This window comes from Lytechinus pictus, chromosome 15 (assembly GCF_037042905.1).
Source record: "Lytechinus pictus isolate F3 Inbred chromosome 15, Lp3.0, whole genome shotgun sequence".
NCBI classification, from domain to species: Eukaryota; Metazoa; Echinodermata; class Echinoidea; order Temnopleuroida; family Toxopneustidae; genus Lytechinus; species Lytechinus pictus.
In genome coordinates, this window is record NC_087259.1 from 11,921,433 (window position 1) to 11,942,377 (window position 20,945).

Here is a 20,945-nt window from a genome sequence, read left to right on the forward strand (position 1 = left end):
ATCCTAGTATTACTTTGGTAGTCGTTATTTAACGCCTGCAATTATAACGCTTGGATTAAGAAGACATTCACATGTCAACATTGATAAAGGTGGTGACATTAAAGCAAAACGTGTCAGGCGATTATCATGAACTAAAACATGCAGATTACGCCACGTGAATGAAAAGTCCACCCACTTTCCTTCTGGAGTAGATAGCGCGTAGCGGCTGCGTCAGGATCGTCGTCATATTGACGTTCTTCCACTAGCGAGGGAACGGCGTAACAATTAATGAAAAGTCCCGCGTCATTTTTTTTAAACAGTTGCCTCTCCAGATCTCAATCTTTTAAAATATCTTATTTCCTTATTTGATTTCATCTCTTAATGCATTCAATGCATTTCAAATTGGGAGGCACAAGGATAATTTCAAGGGCTTTTATGTCGTCTGAATAATGGAAAACTGTACATAGGAAGCGAGGATCAAGACATGATATAAATTCATTGTTTGCAATATAATCTCAGCTATCGATTTTCAGTGTCTATTCACCGGAATCAAGAAAGTGTTATATCTTATTATAGGTTAATGGATACATTTCCACACATTTCCTTGGAAGAAAACTTTTACAATAAATTCCTTGGAAGAAAATTTTTACAATAATTGTGCCAATCTTCAGCAACGAACAAAATGATTTCCTCATAAAAAAAGTACGAATAGAATTATTTGACTAAAATTATGTGTCATCATATTTTTAGGATTAAACTTCTTGGGCGAGACAAGCCATATATTTCAAATTGTTCATGATACATCATTCCTTTATCCTCACAAATTAATTTCTCAGAAGAGACAAAGATCTATTGGATACAATTTTATGATTTCCACTTCATCGTATTTATTTTCCTAATTTCTCTGTTTTATACCTATTGACGAAAATTCAAATACTTTCTAAAAATTGCGATATTAGAACTCTGTCGTTCTTTAAATTAGAATTTCCTTCACCTAGCCTAATTTCAACGGTCAAATGGACAACCAAACTATAGATGAAATTAGATCATCAATTGTCTACCTTGAAAAAAGAACGAGGCCATACGTTCATTGGCAGCGGCCACTGAGTAAATGAAAAGTGACCCTTTGGTGAAAGGAAATTGAATTTTTGAGGAGCTGACCCGGCTTTATTAAGTAGATTTATTTAGGGAGTTTGAAGATAATGGATAAACTTCGATAGATGGTACACAAGCAAGAGATGCAGGTAGCAGGTGTATACTTGAATCGTTCGTTAAGTGAGATTGTAAATTGTCGGGGGGGGGTGATTTTTTTTAATGACGTGGGTGGATTAGAAATGATGATTTATATCTTGGACCGACGCCGTCATCCAAAAGACGTGACCAGGGATCGAACCTAGAACCTCTGTATCAATGTACACATGATACATGCGGACGCAACGTCGTGAGAAGGACTGTAGGATGTTATTGGAAATGGAGAGAACTAGGATGTGAGATCGAGTTATGAGGAAGGTACATTGCTTATTCGTCTACTGCCAACTCGTGAACTCACCGCATGGTCTACTTTTATTTAGTATAATGCCATTCCGTCCATCAACATTTCGTCTAACAACCATTTGGTCCATTAACCATTTGGTCAAATCACCATTCCGTCTATGACCATTTCGTCTCCTAACTAGTTGGGCTAATATCCATTTCATTTTCATTCATTTTGCACAATTTGACACTTAGTCAAATCAGACCAAATGGTATATGGACTAAATGGTTATTGGACCAGCTTGTTATTAGACGGAATGGCATTAGACTAAATGAAAGTAGACCATGTGGTGAGTGGACAAACTGATGGTAGACCATATGATAGTAAACGAGTTGGCAAATGGACGAATTGGCATTTGATGAATTGGAAATTAACCACGAGGAAAGGGTGCGCATGGGGGGAATAAAGAATGAGTGCCTTCATGATTAAAGGAGAATGAAACTCTTGGAGCAAGTTAGCTTTGTGAAAGCAGAAAAATCAAAGAATAAGATCAACAAAAGTTTGAGTAAAATAGGACTAGCAATAGAAGAGTTATGAGCATTTTAATGTCAAGATCACTAATGCTATGGAGATCCTCCTATTGGCAATGCGACCAAGATCTATGATGTCACAGATGAACAACTCTCCCCTTTTGGACACTGAAAATATACCCCAAAACATCTCTTTTTGCTCATTCTAATCGTATGACAAACGATTCATCAATGATATAATGTTGTGAAACCTGTGTACTTGTCCTCTCATAAAGAGAACACCTCACCTTGTGATAGACTCTATAAAAGTGAGAATATAAGTGAAATAAGTACTAAAGTAATGAGGGAGTTGTACGTGTGTGACATCACAGATCTTGGTCGCATTGTCAATGGGAGGAACTACATGGCATTAGTGATCTCAATATTCAAATGCTCATAACTTTCTTATTATTCATTCAATCTTCCTCAAACTTTCAACAATATGTTTCTTTGATTTTTCTCTTTGATATGGATTCAGCTGGTTTCAAGGGTTTCATTCTCCTTTAACAAATTAATAGGACAAACATATGTGCTCCCAATCTCAATTCAAATAATTGTATCCATTCATGACACCATCGGCATGATCAGTCAGTCGAACTATTCTGATCAATCGGGTTTCAATCCTTATCAATTACTAAATGGACAATTTTCTCTGAAGGAGCCTGGTTTGCTCCGTGAGACCTTAAAAGCAAAATGCAGTGTTTTTGGTTCGGTAGATTCGCACCCAAGGAAAATTGATGACGATGCTGACATCGCATTGTCACATTTATGTCGATTCACAAACACCAATCTGGCGAGACTACGTCAATTCCACACCCTGAGATAAGAATCTCAAAATGGAGTGAGCGATTGGCTTTCATCAAGAAATGTTCACGTCCAAAGGCCGAACGGATCGCCATCTCGAACGCCGACCCCCCTTGCTTTAATAGGCATCATCTTTAAAAAAATAGATAGTACCTCATTCGAATCTTCTGGTGTATTTAATCACCTTAATGTTTTAGAATGCCGCTTTTCTTACGACGCGTCCCGATCACGTGACTCACGTTTTGGCGGGAAAAGGCCACAGTTTCTAGTTGATGGTGACTTTTATTGTCTGGTGATGGAAAGGAGGGTGATTTGGCTCGAAGATGCTTTCATCAAGTGACCTTAAGACAGATCACACCGAATCAAGTGTTGACGTGCTCAGTGAAAATAAATAAGGAAATCTGAACAGAAGATGCATGTATAGAAAGAAAGAAAGATACTTTCTTGAATGCGCTCAATTTATACATCCACATCTGAATCACATTCTGCATCGAATATTTTGATGTTCGGTCTTTGTTTATCTTTTCATGTTAGATGTCCATGATACTGTTTATCGGAAATACAATATCGTCATAAGCCTGCGATAATCAAAATTATTGTCACTTGATGGAAGAATTTAAAGTATTGACCAGCACAATTGTTATAATTTTGGAATTATTACCACAGGCATGTCATATGTCTTCATGGTGAGGACTATAGACAAGAACAATTTCACGGGGAAAATTACAAAAATCAACGAAATTTTCAATATCCTGGAATAATACTTAATTCAAATTGATTAAAAATGATACAGGTGAGCAAGAATCGACAGGTTCAGATAATGCAATTCACAATATAGTATATCGAGTCAATGTTAGGGAAAACATGTAGATCGATAGCATACAAAATTTGTTTCCAGCTCGTTACTTATCTATTTATTCTATGGAATTTAGAATGCAAAATAGAAATATCACACACAGCTTAATTATGTAGCAAATGTGACGAGATTAATTTGGTTAAGACACCAAAACAAAATTGGTACACGTATGCTGATGGGTTAATAATCAGTGACTTACTAGTGTACATACATCCAATTTTCTTTTTATTTCGTATTCCAATCATATTGGAAATCTTTAAGCAACGCTTGCTATGATATTTCTGAAGCACACGTGATAATTGTACCCTTGGGCAGTATGTATGTAAAGTCTTCAATTGAGGTACAAACAACAACCACAAGCATTCTGTTCGAATGCGAACATAAATTTTCATGAAGTCCCCGGAACCATTTTGTCAGCGCTCAGAGCTTCCGCAGCAAGCATGTTTTCGCGCTCCAATTAGTTTGTGGTCCTACCTACGTTTTACTGATTATGATGGCAGTGCAGCACAAACAGCTGTGACCTGAATCGCTGTAATTGGCAAGGAATTCTAAACAATGAAATCATATAATATAAACAATACGGTTCACGATGGCCAGATGAATGTTTCCATACTTCAGCTTGGAAGTAAATAATAAAAACGAATTCAGTTATTATTTATCTCTGGTGCAATAACATATCCAAATAAACGTATTCTTTCTATAGTAATAAAAGGGAACATTATCATGACCGTTTTGTCACACTATTTCATAATCCCTATTATCGTATAATAATAATAATAATATAGGTATATTTTCCCAGGGAAGCCGCTGCAGCTCTGAAAACTGTTCTCTCAGCGGGCCCTGCAATTATCAATGTAGAATAGCCTTATTCATTTATTTAAAATAAATCAAACTACAAGCCTATGTACCTGTACTGTATTTTCCTCTAAGCAACTTTTAGACCGTGGTCTATTTTTCTTTAATTGTTTGACTAGCTTTAATCGTACGATAACGTACGATAAAATGATAAACTTGTCACTTGATCAAGAAAAAAGGTCCTTCTGTACCATTGGTCAAATCAATATGATAATACCAACTAGAACAGAGATTATTAGGGCCTAAGTCCGTATAGGTATATATATACATATACCTCTGATAAAATGGTATTTTAATATCTACTGTAGATAGTAAAAGTATATAGCTGGATTTGGAACCCCCCGGAGCCATTCATTGGACTTAATGATTACTGAGATTAATTTTAAGTAAGCAATCTCAAACTACTCCCTCTCCCAACCCACGACACATTAAGCTAACAGACATGCAAACCACTTTGGATAAACCTTCATTAGCTCTGTAATACCTTCTTGATTCATCTGGGAGCTTGAAATACGAGCGCGGGCGATTGCTTGATCAGAATAATTATGCAGATGCCATTATCATGAATCCTCAAATAATGCAAGTTCTTATGGAAGGGGAAAACAGCTTTGATTGACAGCTATCAACCGCAATGTTAGTACTCGCATATGCTTTTGAAAAGTTGGCATAACATGCAAAAGCGCCCTTTTGAGTTCCGGATTTTACAGCCTTTAATCACAAATCAATGTGCCATGTTTTTCATGTTTCACAATCATGAACTTTAGTATAAACCTGATATCAGGGACACATCTACACATCGTTTTCTCATCCTTCTCTACAATGTCTTCATATTAGAATACAAGTGAAAGCTAACGTCTAGCAGCACCCTACTCTACTAAAATGAATAAATCCGGAACCAGTGTCGGTGGGAATGACACAGTATTACCGCGTTTATGTGTTATGAGAACGCCGTCGCCGTAAAGGTAACTAATAGCTACGTCGGTCGTCTTTGAATATCCCCCGCTGTAGATCAATAAATGCCAGTTGTGATAACGATTTCACAAAGAGTTCAAACAGAATCTAATGAAATGACCACCGAAGTGTTAGTATATATGAAAAAGAAAATGCATGTTGAATTGCTGAGAAATTAACAAAATAAGCATGATTTTCCAAACAGGTGTCGGGTCTTTTTCAAAGCAATACCAATAGACTTTCCCCACATGTGCTTATCTATGTTAGTGATATTCAGTGTGACTGTTTTCTAGCCAAGACTTATAATGATAAATGACATTTAACCTAAGATTTAAAGACCTTTTCATGAATTAATAATGTTTTCTTTATCTACACTCTTTTAGCTTTTTGCGGACGCTACCATAATGAAATTGGAGTGCACTGGTTGGTTGTTGCTTCTACGGGACACGACTGCGTCCTATCTTTACGGACGTAAATTTGTCCAATGCCCGCCAAAGATTCAACGCAAGAATCCGTAATCCAGTGAAACTAGAGAAAATTCTCCACTCTCCTCACGAACTACCACATCTTACATGTACATCCGCGTTGAGTCTGCGAATTTAGCCTACTGACGTGTCAGTACCTAAGTACTAATCTCTCAAATTGAAATGAAAAGCAAACTCGTCTTTGTTATTTACTCGGTGGGCGTGAATTCCTTTATCGTATTTGCAAAACCAAGGAGTTATCTTACTCTTAGCTCTGACATTCGAAAGTAGCTCGCACTTCCAGCTTTGCCAAACACACAGCTATCACGTCTTTCGAGTAAATTACGCAGTGGGCGTTAATGGACAGTCTTGACATAGGACTGATAATTCTTTTTTTTCTAAAAGTACCCTGACACAACTACGTAATACACGTGATGCATGCAGTATTTAAAATCATAACTGACTATCATGGTGCCGGCATTTCGTCCTTAAAAAAACCCTCATGAAACGAGATACTGTTTTACAAATCGAGTCTGAGATTTAGGTAAAAGATATGATAAATATATATGTGATCCATTCTCATTTTCTCTCATGCACGTCTTGGGGGCACTATTGTTATATTCATTTTCTCTCATTTTCATGCATGCTCGGGACGTATTATTGGCGATAAATACCACAAGATGAACAGCCTATTCCGTTGCCACACTCTCTCATAATGTCAGGTTTACTGTCGTTCCCTTGGCGTCAATCCTTTCGCAGCTTACGATCTCGCTCGCCTGGCATGCCTTGATGGCACGGAGTGAACATGACTCAAAACCTCACTGTTTATGTTCCCAACTAGGAAAAATGTGCTAATAAGAGGAAGGGCTGTCAACTCCTCCTGCTCGTTACCTCATAATTTGCGAATCGGATGGAAACGGCCCGGCAGCAATGGCCCCCAAGGCAGCAGTCAACTGATATATGAATAGCAAGGGAGACGTCAGAAAGTTAACATGCACGTTCAACATTATGTTGTCATTCGCCAACAATAAGGACGGAATAGTTCAAGATATTCTGCAGGCCTGTAAAATTTCATTAAATGATATGCTTGCACACTGATGCATTCATTCTGGATTCAGTCTGGATAAATTTGGCGTGACAAGATGATAACAGTTAATATGTTAAATGTTCTACAAATCCTCGCATTACCCCGAATTCTTTACATTTTCATTTTTTTTCCTCAAAAATTTATCCACCTTTCTTGAAAAATTATGAAACTGCTTTCCCAGACATTGCTACCAATTTGAAACGCCATAGATTTCACGCGGAACAGGCGTGACAGTATACACAGTAAAAAAAATATACAACGCTGTTTACTATATGAACATTACAGTAATTGTTTAAACAGTTTAAGCGATTGTTTAAATCTTAAGCAAAAAGTTTAATTTTCAATATCTAATCTTCAATAAATTAAACATGATTGTTTAAACGGTTTAACAAATACTGTAAGGTTCATATAGTAAACAGCGTTGTATAAAATCTTAAACAGCGTTTCTTATAAAAATCATCGCATTTTCCTGAAATCCTGTAAATTTTCACAACATTTTTTTTCTCAAAAGATTATCCACATTTCTTGAGAATAAATAAATAATAATAATCATCATCATTTTATATATACACCGCAAATTGCGAATTGCCTCTAAGCGGTTAAGAGAAAGGAAATATGAAGTGAGAAAGACATAGAAATACTTTGCACTACATAAATGTATCAAAAACTAATATTACAAATTACAACTAGCCCTCACCAGCTAAGAATTGGCCAACAAACATATGACATGATCAATTTAAGATTTACAAAGATGAGTTTTAAGCATGAAACTGCTTTCCCATATTTCTCCCAATTAGAAACGTCACAAATTTCAAGCGGAATAGGGGAGAATTTCATAAAACAAATTACTAATCAATGATTTTTACCGACTCTTTGTAATAAACTACACTGGAAAAACACCGGTGTTAATTTAACACCAGCCCGGAATCTATGTCCACACCAGAGAAGTATTGAAACAACACCAATTTGGACTCAAATCGATGCTGTTTTAATACTAATTGGTGTTGTATAATCACCTATCTGGTGTTAGACGAAAACCAAACTGGTGTTGTTTAACACTTTTATGGTGTTGACATATATAGATACCGGGCTGGTGTTAAATCAACACCGGCGTTTTTGCAGTGTTCTAAATCAATACACCTGATTGGCTGAGAGCAAATTAGTAAGTGGGAAATCATTGCCAAGCGGTTTCATAAAACAATCCCTAGAAATGGAAATTTGAATCAATACAAGCATGAAACAAGCGGATTGTTTGTGTTGTCATTACGCTTTCTGCGTGGTTTTGCTATACTTTACTTTGTCTTACCTTTTCAATTAAGAACACAAATTGATTGTTTTTAAATAGCTAATAACTTTTGTGATAATCGATGGAGGAGGCCAAAATTGGTTCTGAGATGCTGCAGAGAAAACTAATCAGCAGTGACATTTCTGTGAACGTTAATGAAACATTGGACTTTTTAATATGGAATGAATGTAGTGGAAGGGGCGAAATACAGAAAATGTCAAGAGGTGCTCGGCAGAACATGGCAGTCATGATCAATACAATATCAGAATTATAAATCTCTAAATCAGGCATTGAATAGACAACTCCATCAATCTTCATAAAGCACTAATTTAAAAGTCAACATCTTTGGCAAAACACTCAAAAGAAATTGAATTTCAAAATCGATAGGAGTTTCTTTTGTAAAAATTTAGATATGTGTTTACATCTGTCGAGAAAACCGTGTTTATCTTCTCAATCAAGACATACTTCTACAGAAAAGGGGAAAATTTTTATCAGAGCTATTATCAGATGTTGCGCAGTTGAAAGCTCCAAAAGCAACAGATAAAATCAGCATGGCGCAGGTGCACATGCATGTTTTCAAACATCAATTATGCCTACAAATACCATACGAATTTCCCGAAATAAGTCTTGCAATGTAAAAAAAAAAAGCACAAAGTGTCACAAAAATAAATATTCCAATGCACACGCCTATTTATGAATGTTTGCTAAATCCTATAAATATGTAACCAAGACAGATTTAGCTCAAACCATAATAGTGGTAAACTAAACTAATTCCGTATTGTGGTTATGGTCGGACTTATCCACAATGGGTCGAAAACTGAATGTTTCTCAAATCGACAAAGTTTAAGATTGTCTTTCAAACCGTATCTTGCTCGATTTACGATTAACAACATCAGTTTATCATACCTGGTGGGTGTTTCATAAAGCTGTGCGTAAGTTAAGGGCGACTTTAAGAACGACTGGGGATCCTTTCTTGTGGTATTAAAATGTTCATTGACAGCAATGGTTTAGCGCGTAAGAATGGTTCACCAGTCATTCTTAAAGTCGCTCTTAACTTACGAACAGCTTTATGAAACGGTACCCGGTCTTGATTGATCTAATGCATATATGATCTTGACGACTTGAAGATAAAACTCTACATTCTTTTTTTTTACGTCACTGCAACACGCATCTCACCGTACAAACGTAATGAAAGGAAAAAAAATTAGAATAAAAGCTGAATAAGAAATAGCTGGTAATTGAATCATTAGATAAAGCGGTGATCCTTGAATTGGCAAAACACCAGATGAGACCATTAATGAGAAGCATCTATTGAGGTTGCCTTAATGGCGCTGGATTCGAGAAAGAAAATACGTCAATGCTGAACAACGACCTCGTTACGTAACTTGGGACCCGTTTCATTTGACTTCGTAGAGTAACAAATTTGAAATAACAGTTAAAAGCTACTAAATTCCTTCAATTTGATTGGCTAATAGTAAACTTGCTATAGACATTATGCATTTGTTATCATTACAAGTCTTTATGAAATCTGATCTCAATCACACACGCATATTGATATCATGATGAGCGCGTGTGTGTACATAAATTGGGAGGGGGTGGAGTGCGGGGGAGCACAAAGTGCCGATTTTGATTACATTTTAGAAACAAATAGTCTCCTGTGATCCGCCTTTGGTATGGATGATGGAAATCGGTCCATTTTCAAGTGAAGACCCTCACCAACCTTTTTTGTTAAACATTTTTAATTATCTTGATAGAAAGGTGGCCGATTTTGGAATTATATCCTGTTTATCCGATGATGATAATATATAGGGCTAAAATTAATCCAAATCCAGTGCAAATGCGTGTGGTGGTTACATAAAATGTCATATTTAAGCGTGGTTTCCCATTACAAATTAGTGGACCGAACATGCCGCAGGATATCACAATTATTGAAAAGGTACTTCATGCTGAAAATCACTGTATCTAATGCTAAATAAATAGAGTAATATTTACCGAGCAAAATGCAGAAAATTTCATCATAATAATGATAATCATATAAAAAAATGACTAAGTTATTGAATGATAATTTTTAACATTAATGGAAAAACAGTCACATGCACGCCGGTGTGAATATGAAATACGCAGTTATGTCCCACTTTTCTTTTTCAAACATGTATGCTATTACATCAAATAACAATTATTTTATATTTTCATACAGATGTGTATGAAACATGTATGTCTCCCTTGTAACAAGATGTATTGCAGTATAGTGATTATCCTACAGATTAAATCAGTAGCCAATCCGATTTTGTTCAGTTTTGGAGGACAAACTTTGACTAAATATAATTTCACATCAAAATACAAAATAATAAGGGGAAGTGGCATTATCAGCTTGCAAATTGCATGTGCAAAGAAATATTTTCATAAAAATACACGTAATGCATAGATGTTAATATGCCATAACCTCGTTATTAATTGTCCGATTGGATAAAATTGTCAGTGTTTTGTTTGTCCGGTTTCACCCTCTGATCAAATCATATCACTTCCAGCATAGAACCCCTTTAATGCTCTATTACGACCACCCTGGTCGTTCCGAAGGTAATTATCAGAGCATATTTGTCATTAATCAAAATGAAATACTATTCGTTTAACCTTACAATTCGAATGATCTGACGATCCTATTAAATGCCAAACACATACACGTAACACCTTCTTCAAAAGGTCATATACATATCAAAAACGAAAACAACACGCCGGCAAATAGGTAATAAAACCAAAATGCATAATTGATACAACTTTTGTGATTCTGGGAGAGATAAACATAAACATGTTCGTCCAATTTCAGTTCATGAATTCTAAACAATTATTTTCATTTATTTTGATATTGTTATTTAGCTAGTCTGTCAAGTTATACTAGGTTGAACAAAAAATACTAAAGTCATGAAAACGGGAATGAATTTTCATGTTCCGACATACAACATAAACTTTTAATACATTGAATGTGGCAAGTTGTTTCTCGACTTATAGCCTTATTTAAAGTGATATATTATATTTTTCATATTAATTGAATGATCAAAATAAGCCGATAATTTGAGTATGCATTAATCGTAACAGCGGGAATTGATTGCTCTTTTTAAACTTTCATCTCCGCCGGCAAGTTCATTTACATAATTATGAAATTCAGCGTGACGTAACTGCTTGCCAACATGGAAACCTGGCGTTATGCACTTCTTGAACACCAAGCCTGGGTTACATGAAATGACAAGGGGGAAAAGGGAAATAACAAAATAGTGACATAATCACTTCTCTTGTATAAATATCAGTGAAGAAAAAGAAGGAGAAGAAGAATCTGGAGAAGAAGACAAGGAGAAGGAGGAGGAGGAAGATCTGAAGAAGAAGGAGGAGGAGAAGAAGAAGAAGAAAAAGAAGGGGAAAAAAGAAGAAAAAGATGCAGATGAAGAAGAAGAAAAAGAAAAAGAAGATGAAGAAGAGGAAAATGAAAGGAGGTGGAGGAGGAAGAAGAGAACAAAGAGAAGAAGAAGATGATGGTGACGACGACGATGATAACGATGATAATTAGTCCTTCGTGAAAAACACAGTCCCCAGGCTGGAAAAAGTTTCTCTATTCGATTTACTGATAATTCATCGAATAAAGTACATGTGTGTGTATTCAAAATAAGTGTTCATTTTCCCTCATGAATTCGCCGATGAGCATCAATGGGCATCGAATCCACACCTGTCCGACGACTCCTTATCCTTAGCTCAAGGCACCAGCCCTTACTCCCTCGCCCCCCCCCTCTCCGTCTCCCGTGACGCCCCCTTCTCATGGTAACAACCCGTAATTAAACCAGACATTTTATTTTGAATGCAATCCCTCGCGCAGCGATCAATATCGACTTGTTCGTCCTGATCGTGAAGAAATAAATTATGATAATTGGATGATACGACGATTGATTAAAAAAGAACCTGTGCGCTCAGTAGGAGATCCATTATTCCATGGAGCTCAGGTTCCTGGAATGTAAATCAGTGTATGAATAATTTCATGGACTGGCAACAAATTGAGCTGAGTAGAAAAGGAGATATGTGTATCATCCAAAATTATCATAAATAAAAAACAAGACCTATATTTCAGTTGACATTATGGATCTCAAGCGAATATTAATCCCGGGTGTCACTTTGAATAATAAAGAATTCCATATGATCGGAAAATAGACCATTTAATGAGGAAATGTGTCATGAACCGTGTGCATTCGTAGACTTCACCGGATTTATCTAAGTTATCCTGTTTGAAGTAAGACCCATTCAGCAGCATGTGACGAATCTACAGATAAAATGAAGCATTTTTCGTCATCTGCCCGTAATAAAGAACTGCTTGTTTATTCTATCAAACTTTGCAATGAAAATAGTTCGGACAATATGGGGGGGGGGGGTATTCATTAGTCCACAAACAAATAAACAAACAAAAATCGATGGAGTAAAAACTCGCAACTTATTCTGCCAGCCCGGTATTCGGATATACGCATGGTCGTACAAAGTAATATTTTCTCTGCAGAAGGGGAGGTAAGAATTCGAATACGTGAAATTATGGAATGGATAAAAAGCGAATAAAGATTTGTAGGGTATTGACTGTGCCTTGAAAGTAAAACTCCACACTTTATTTCGAATACCATAGACATTTGCAACAAATTGTATTTCTTTTAATTTTGAGGGGACAAGACCCACACCCCCACCCATTTCGGCCACGGGTACGCAGGATGTTTTCTTTTTTTTTGGGGGGGGGGGGCTAAAGGCAAAAAATCGTGAAATTTTCAAGAATACGTAAGAAAGCAAACAAAAAACAGGTTAAATACGTGGACTTTTTAATATAAAGAATGGAATATAATTATCTGGTGACTGTGCCTTCAAATAAAACTGCACACTTGATTTCGAATAAATCCTACGGGTACCTATTCACCTTACCCGGGTCGAGTGCAGCACAATGTGGATACATTTCTTGCCTAAGGAAATTACGCCACGGCTGGGATTCGAACCCACGACCCTCTGTTTCAAAGTCCGGAGACTAACCCACTGGGCCACAACGCCCCACAACAAATGTTTACTTAAAAATGGGACAAAATAGTGCAGCCCCCTTCCCCACGCTGCGTTCGATCATGGATAAAGACTCAACATCTCAAGCCAAGCGTCTGGAAGGTGCTTTTGTAAACTCAGCCAGTTCGATTTTTCGATGGCCGTTGCCGATTTAAGTAATTGCTCTGACGATGATTTCATTTGAGTTCGCTCGCGTAGTTACAGAGGCCTAGCTGCGTCAAAGATTTGATTACCTAACCTCGAGAATGACAGAAGTTGCATTTTTGTTTCTTCAATGTTTTTTTTCTACATTATTCATTCTCACACCCATAGTAGTGAGTCTTTATTTGAAACACGATATCGATCAATATTACTCAGATGCGGGGTATCGGGTTTTGCAAACTTACTTCTTTCAGTGGAATCGAATTTTGGATGTAACTGTCTCAAAGTAATGATTTTTTTTTTAAAGTTATCGATATTTTGAAATATTGTTTATAAGCATGATGAAGGAAATGACCATTATGGATTCTAGTACATGCACACCACTGACAGGAAGTGCAATTAGCTACTCCCTTTAATATGGGCGTGATATTATGGTTGTTTGCGGATTACTATGCATTAAGCTCTCTTACATCCCACTCTATTTCCCTTTATGTCTTTGGTCACGTGATAATATTGCGGGCGTGCGTGCAATCTTTTTTTTTTACATTCAACACTTTTATCTTATTTCCACTTAAACATAACATAAATATGATACAAAAAAAATATTTATTTCTTTGTCATGGATGCTTGAAGCTAGAGTATTGATATTAAAGATTTTTATTTTTCGATATTATTAATAGCTATGAGCGTGCTATACCACCACCACCGTCATCATCATCATTGCAATTATTGCAATTTCAGCGCAGTATAACCCCCTCAAAATTTAGAAAAAACATATCAATCACCACGGTGATAGGATGGGCAGCTTCTCTAAGATAATTAAAATGAGAAGGTGACGTTGTTTATTTTTCATAAATTGTGTTTGCCAGCGAGGCTGTTTCATCAAACTACAAAATAATAAGACACCTTCCCAATGAGGATAAACTCCCTTTCGATATAATTATATTCTTCAATGTCAACGTACTCATCAACCCCTTCTTAAATGATGCAAGAGAGCTTGGAGGTCTTAGAAAACTCGATGAGTATATACATACGGATGACAACTTTTATGAACCAAATTTGAAGATTGTCATTGGCAGGATTTGGGAATGACTTATTCAACTCATATTTTATAACAATATATTGCATTTTATTGAGTGGCATACCCTGTTTGATAGAGATTTATGATGAAACTGCCAAGAAATATTGGATTGTATAGGATTATTGACTCGAGGCAGCTTTTGCGTAGTTTCTCGTTTGCCGAGATGATATTAGAAATATGAAAATCCGTCCTTGAGAAGTTGAATAAAAGCAACAAGATTATAAGACGTGGTCATTTTGAGGAAGCGGGATAAGAATAAACAACCTAAGGATATAGCAATTTAAAAGGATGATGGAAATCTGTGAGTAAGAAGTTTAGGGGAAAATATTAAAAAGACATGTGATTGGAAGTCGCAAGAATATAGATATAAATCAAGTAAGATAAAGAATTATTGGTCTATATACACAAGTTCATTCCAAAGAACTGATCACGAAGCAACGATTTTTACCGCATTTGAGCGGGTTAAGATCGTTCAAGTTCTATTGATGAAAGGACCCGTTTCACAAAACTGACAATGATCACTGATACATGTATTGTAATCCTTTTTAATGTTTTGAAGCTGCTACATAGTGTCTAATAATGGGTCTTAAAAAAATTAGTAGAGGGCTGAAGGAGGTATTACATTTTGATATTCATATCATAACCTTTTAGATAGGTGGTATTATTATTATTATCATCATCATTACATTAGTGTTATTAATATAATTACTATTATTATTAATATCATTATTATTATTATCATCATCATCATTCAAAACGATGGTGGATTCAGAAGTACATCTGTATCTGCCCCGTCGGTCAAATGTGAATGATATCATGAAACTTTACATCTAAAATATCATTCATGCAAGCTTCTAATACTCAAAACGAAATAATATCGAATAAAAAGGGGTTTCTTATTTCGAAAGTACACAATTTCTCATATACCATCATTAAATGCCCAGTGGAAGCCTGTGGACAGACCATTTGGAAATTCATACCTTTGTACAATAGCACCTAATTGCTTCACGCGAGAAACTAAATTGAGATATCAAACTACGGTAGATATCTGGCTGTATTAATTGCCCATACACACCCAACTGCAGACAAATCGAAGGGCAATAAACGTGCATCGTTGTTATCGATCGATTTTAATCATAGGGAACTGGTGGTTTTGTCCTCCCGCCGCCCTCCCCTTAATCGATTCGCAGCGTATGCTAAACTCCATACCTTCACGGTAGTGTGAAATTTAGTTAAAATGAAATTGATTGAGCGTATGGGCATTGTAAAACGTGTGAGTAACTAATATGGGGGTGATAATAATACGCCAAATATCGCTACTTATGGGTAGACATAATATTTGTTCTTGCATGAATTAGTGATCGCAGATCAATGACAGCTATTTATTTTTACTGTCCTCTACATGCCTATACGATACGTAAGTCACGAAGTTATTGTAATCTTGATAGTATGTGACCACTTAAAACAGAATGTGACCACTTAAAAATTTTGTCGACTCTCACTAATCACTCCTAGGCCCCGTCTTACTAAGAGCTGCGATTGATTCGATCAACCACAACTATGGAAAGCCAACAACATCTAAAGAGCATGTTTGTTCAAATTGTGTTCTATGTAGATGTAATGTATTTTCATAATCATACTCATTTTTGTCTTGACAATTCAGCGTGCTCCCATTGCAAAAAAAAATACATTATGCAAATTTCCTGTAGGAAGATAAATATGAAATCGACGGCTTTCCATATAGGTTCGCATGTCATATATTTTTGGTCCAATTTCGCGAACAGGGTAAAAATGGTCCAACAAAATAAATATTTTTTTTATATGTTATAGCACATTCTTTAATAATGAACAAGTTTTAAGATTCAAATACTTTTATTTTTCCCTAAAATGACTAATTAACAGCTAATTATCACATAGACGTCAATATAAATATTAATTTTGAAATGTGTTTTTCTCAAATTTGACCTGCTGCACTTAAAATGGTTACAAAAGTTAATGCAACATTGGATTACCCTAGTATTTTGCAGTTTTAATCTTGTAACATCAATATTCAAATCTGTAACAAAATTCGAATAATTATCTGTTATTGTGTGCATATTAATTACACTAATCAATTAACAATATTTAATTTCACATTTTTGCCCCAAAAATGCCTGTCACTGTTTATATACTAGACAAAATGACTACACCATGGGTAGAATGTTTGTTGCAATGATAAACAACTTTTGTACTAAAAATTAAGTTTACAAATTAGCTATTTAACCAAATTTCTCCAGTTTACTAATTGATTAGGTTGCAGATCAGAGCTGGCATACACATGTATTTCATTCCTGCATATTTTCAAAATTGTCAAATTTTTGTAACATTTAGTATCCCTGCTTTTTAAACAGCCTAGAAATATGAGGCCGGCAGTCATATTACATTATAAGCTATTAATTAAGTTTAATTAATATTCTCTCATTCACCGCATCCACCGGCCCCGCCACCCCTGTTATTTCAAACTTAATGTGCTATATTTTTGTTCCTAATAATTGTATTTATCTAATTCATAGTAATATATTTAGCCTATACTTTTAGCTTCAAAATGAGATCTTACTCAATAAATTTGGTCAAGATGCTGTGATGTAGCAAACAATTTATCCATGGCACTGTGTGGAAAAATGTTCATCCGCCACCCTTTTTGCATACCCAACTTATGAAATGCGACCATAGTTGAGGTTTACCTGATCAATCACAACTCTTTGGATTGAACAGGACCCCGCTATGAAAATTCATAGTTCACCATCTATCAGCATATGGTAATTACAAATGCAAATCGGAGCAGTCACTTTTGAATTTTATAACTTGCATTATACAATGCAAATTGGGGATATAAAAACGAATACCCCATTTTGGCAGACTTTTTTCTCTTGATTCGTTGATGCCACAAAAGGCGAACTTGGAAATGGGGGATTTATCTTTCATGATTGCAGAAGTCATTTTGTTTTCTATTCCAATTATGGCAGTATTGACATTTGGGGAAAATACCACTCATGAATAGATTATGTAGATAATTGTCAGATGTACATTTTTTTTCGGGATAGAGATAAAAAGAGGAGCAATATGAACAATGAAGAAGCAAAAGAAGGGAGATGAAGAGGAGAGAGCAAGTGGGAAGAGGGAAGGGAGAAAATGTCCAGCCTCTGTTTTAACTCTTCCTGAAGAAAAACAGATCATCGAAACGAATTGTGCCGACATGATTGATGTTAGGGGGATTCTGCATGTGCGACTTTCTTTCAATGGGAAACAAAACCCATTTCCGTCATGTCAGCGTAGCTTAATAATTAACATAGGATTGATCCCCTTCAATCATTATAAGATTCCGCCATCTCATATAGGAAAATAAAATTGGGTTTAAATAGACAGTTGCTGTTTTAGAATTGAAATCAAATCGAATTGAATGGACGTGCACTGTCACAGAAGAAAACATCAACGAATGACTGCTTATTTTTCATTTGTTGGCATGGCCTCCCCCCTCACATCTTGCATTTGGTTATGGAGGTCCATGCTAGGGCAAACTGGTCCAAAACCGTGTAACACACGAAAATCGCTACTAAAAAACAACAAAACAAAGGAACATACACACACATAATATTTCAACATGAATGATAGAATGAGCACACATTGACACGCTTTCTTTTTAAAACATTGATAAAAGACCTAACAAAGTAATGAAATATTATAATGTAATGCTTCTGTCAAATAACGATATCATTACAATTACTTTACATTAAAATTCCTGCTGGTCATTTTTTTTTGGGGGGGTGGATTTTGTTAAAATTCTTTTTTTCGATCCTTTCCACAACAGAAACACAACCATTAAACTGTTGTATTTAAAATCCAGGTAGGCAATATTTGAATTACTAACGCACAACCGCTATATTAGGTATCGACTACACACATTTTCAAAAGTCAACCGATATCATAATATGCATTTCCATAGAAAAGTTTTTAACCCAACTTTAATATTACTATATTGTGAGTTTATTTACATCGCATCACCCATTATTATTCACATCATGATCTCATTTACTTATATCTTTTATAGAAAATAACAGGAAATAAGAAGGTTTCGATTGCAATTCGCCCGCATCATATTTGATCGAGGGACAGTCACACCAACGAAACCGGTTCAGAACCGACCAACGCCCTGCATGCCATTAGAAATAAACGTAATAGATTGTGTCGGCCGGTTATCGGTTTTGACTAAGTGACTGGCTCATCATGTATATGTACAAAGGTGGTTACACCGTATCATGTTATCAGTTGACGAATCGTCAATAGAAAATACCCAGTATGCCCAGGGTTGCTCGTCCCATTGGCATATCCATTACTTGCTATAGGATTTCTTTTTCTCCCTTGTGAGCTATATTTACATGTATTTCCTTTCCGCTGTATCCAATAATCCAGTATTGAAATATTTTGTGAGGCAATCACGGATATTCCGTCTTATTCGGGGGGGGGGGAGAGTGAGGGAAGAAGTAAAAATAATAATAAGTCAATGAAAAGAAATGTGAGGCTATAAGTCTACTTGCTTTTTACTAAGCTCAGTAAATTTTGTGTTTTAATCTCCAATTTATGCACTCGTCTGGTTTGCGTATTGACATAAAGTGTATATACCCATGTAGGAAGAGCAAGATGAAGGGGATAGAGAGAGAGAGTGGGAGAGAGAGGGGGAGAGAGTTATAGATGGACATACAGTGAGACAGACTGAAAGGGGGAGGGGCTAGTGTAGGAAGACAGCCAGATAAGGAGATGGGAAGTTTTGTTCGCATGGAGAGATGTACTTGTATGCCAATAATCACTTTTTACTATTTAGATCTTTGTACTTTCCAGGTGACAGAATTTAGATTTGATGGCGGTTTTTCCGTTAGATTTTGTGGCCTGGAATAATGTTTGAATGAAAATGTCAGCGTTTGCTTCCGCTTGTACAAATTCATAACGATCTGGAGTTTCTTCGAGTGAAAATGGGGACCGGAAACAAAAATCCTACAGGCCTATCAGCTCCTGTACTTTCATCGAGTAGATGTTTACAGTAGTATTTGTTGTTCATGACGCCTCAACGCCTCAAATGGTTAACATTTTTTTTTGTGTGTGAATGATCCAACCCAAACATCAAAACAGCACCTGAAGCAGCAGAACATTATCACGTGTCGATGATAATTCCATGTAAAGTAGGAACGATGCTTACAATACCAACCACAGAAATAAGTAAAACGGGAAGGAAAGTGCAAACCTTGGCTTCAGATCTCCACCTATCCGTAATGAGGGAGTTTTCGTTTCCATGACCCACGATGGATTCAAGAACATAGAAAACGTATAGCCAAATGCCCGACATATAGCACAACCACAACGCCTTCGTCGAATTCTGGTGAATCAAAAAGCATTTGCGTCTTGGACTCTGGACAAAGAACATGATTTTTTTGCAATTGTTCGTCCGCTCAGAAACTTCGGACGAAACTGCTGACCCGGTTCACCGATTTTCGACAAAGACCTCCGAGATGCTCTTTATCATTTTGACTTTTCTTTTATAATTAATATTTGAGACATGTGTGAAAATACTACACAAGCAAAAAAGGTTATAGCCCCCATGTCTTCATAACCATTTCCGTAACTATTGTAAATAGTTGTTCAAAATTTGAGTAAAATGGCCATGTTGGCCAGATTCATTCATTCATACTCAGCTTTTACGACTGTTCATTTGATATCTTGACTTTAAATTGTGTAAATCCTTCACGAAGCAATCATTTTTCTTTTTACGCGAAACCATATATTGACATAGAAAAAAGACCAGCGATCTCGTGAAAGATTCTCTCTGCCCATACTCTATGGTCTCAGACTCACTCGTGGCAAAACACGAACAGATATGCAATATTATACGGCATCCTTTATCAAATTGCTTACACATTGTTGGCAAGCCCCTGTCATGTTTTCCTCAGTACACGACACAAGTCGTTTGTTAAAATCAATGACAAATTGCCTGGCATGCTCAATTTATTGAAGTAGAAGTTGGTCTGTACTTTACCGTACTTTTGCCATACATATACACACCAGCGCACTGGCTTTGGCCTTCAAATGCACTTAATGTGCACACATTGTGTTTTAATACGCTGTGGGTGCACGTTGTTTAAATAAAATTTCACTTTGCTGCGGAGTACATTTCGCCGCATTGTCTGATAAGTTTTTTATGTAAGTTTAAACACGCCTACTACAATAAATTGTGAGAGGCGGCGACAGCGAATTACCAACTAGGCCTGCAACCTATAGGCAATGAGGCAATAATTGGAGTTTAA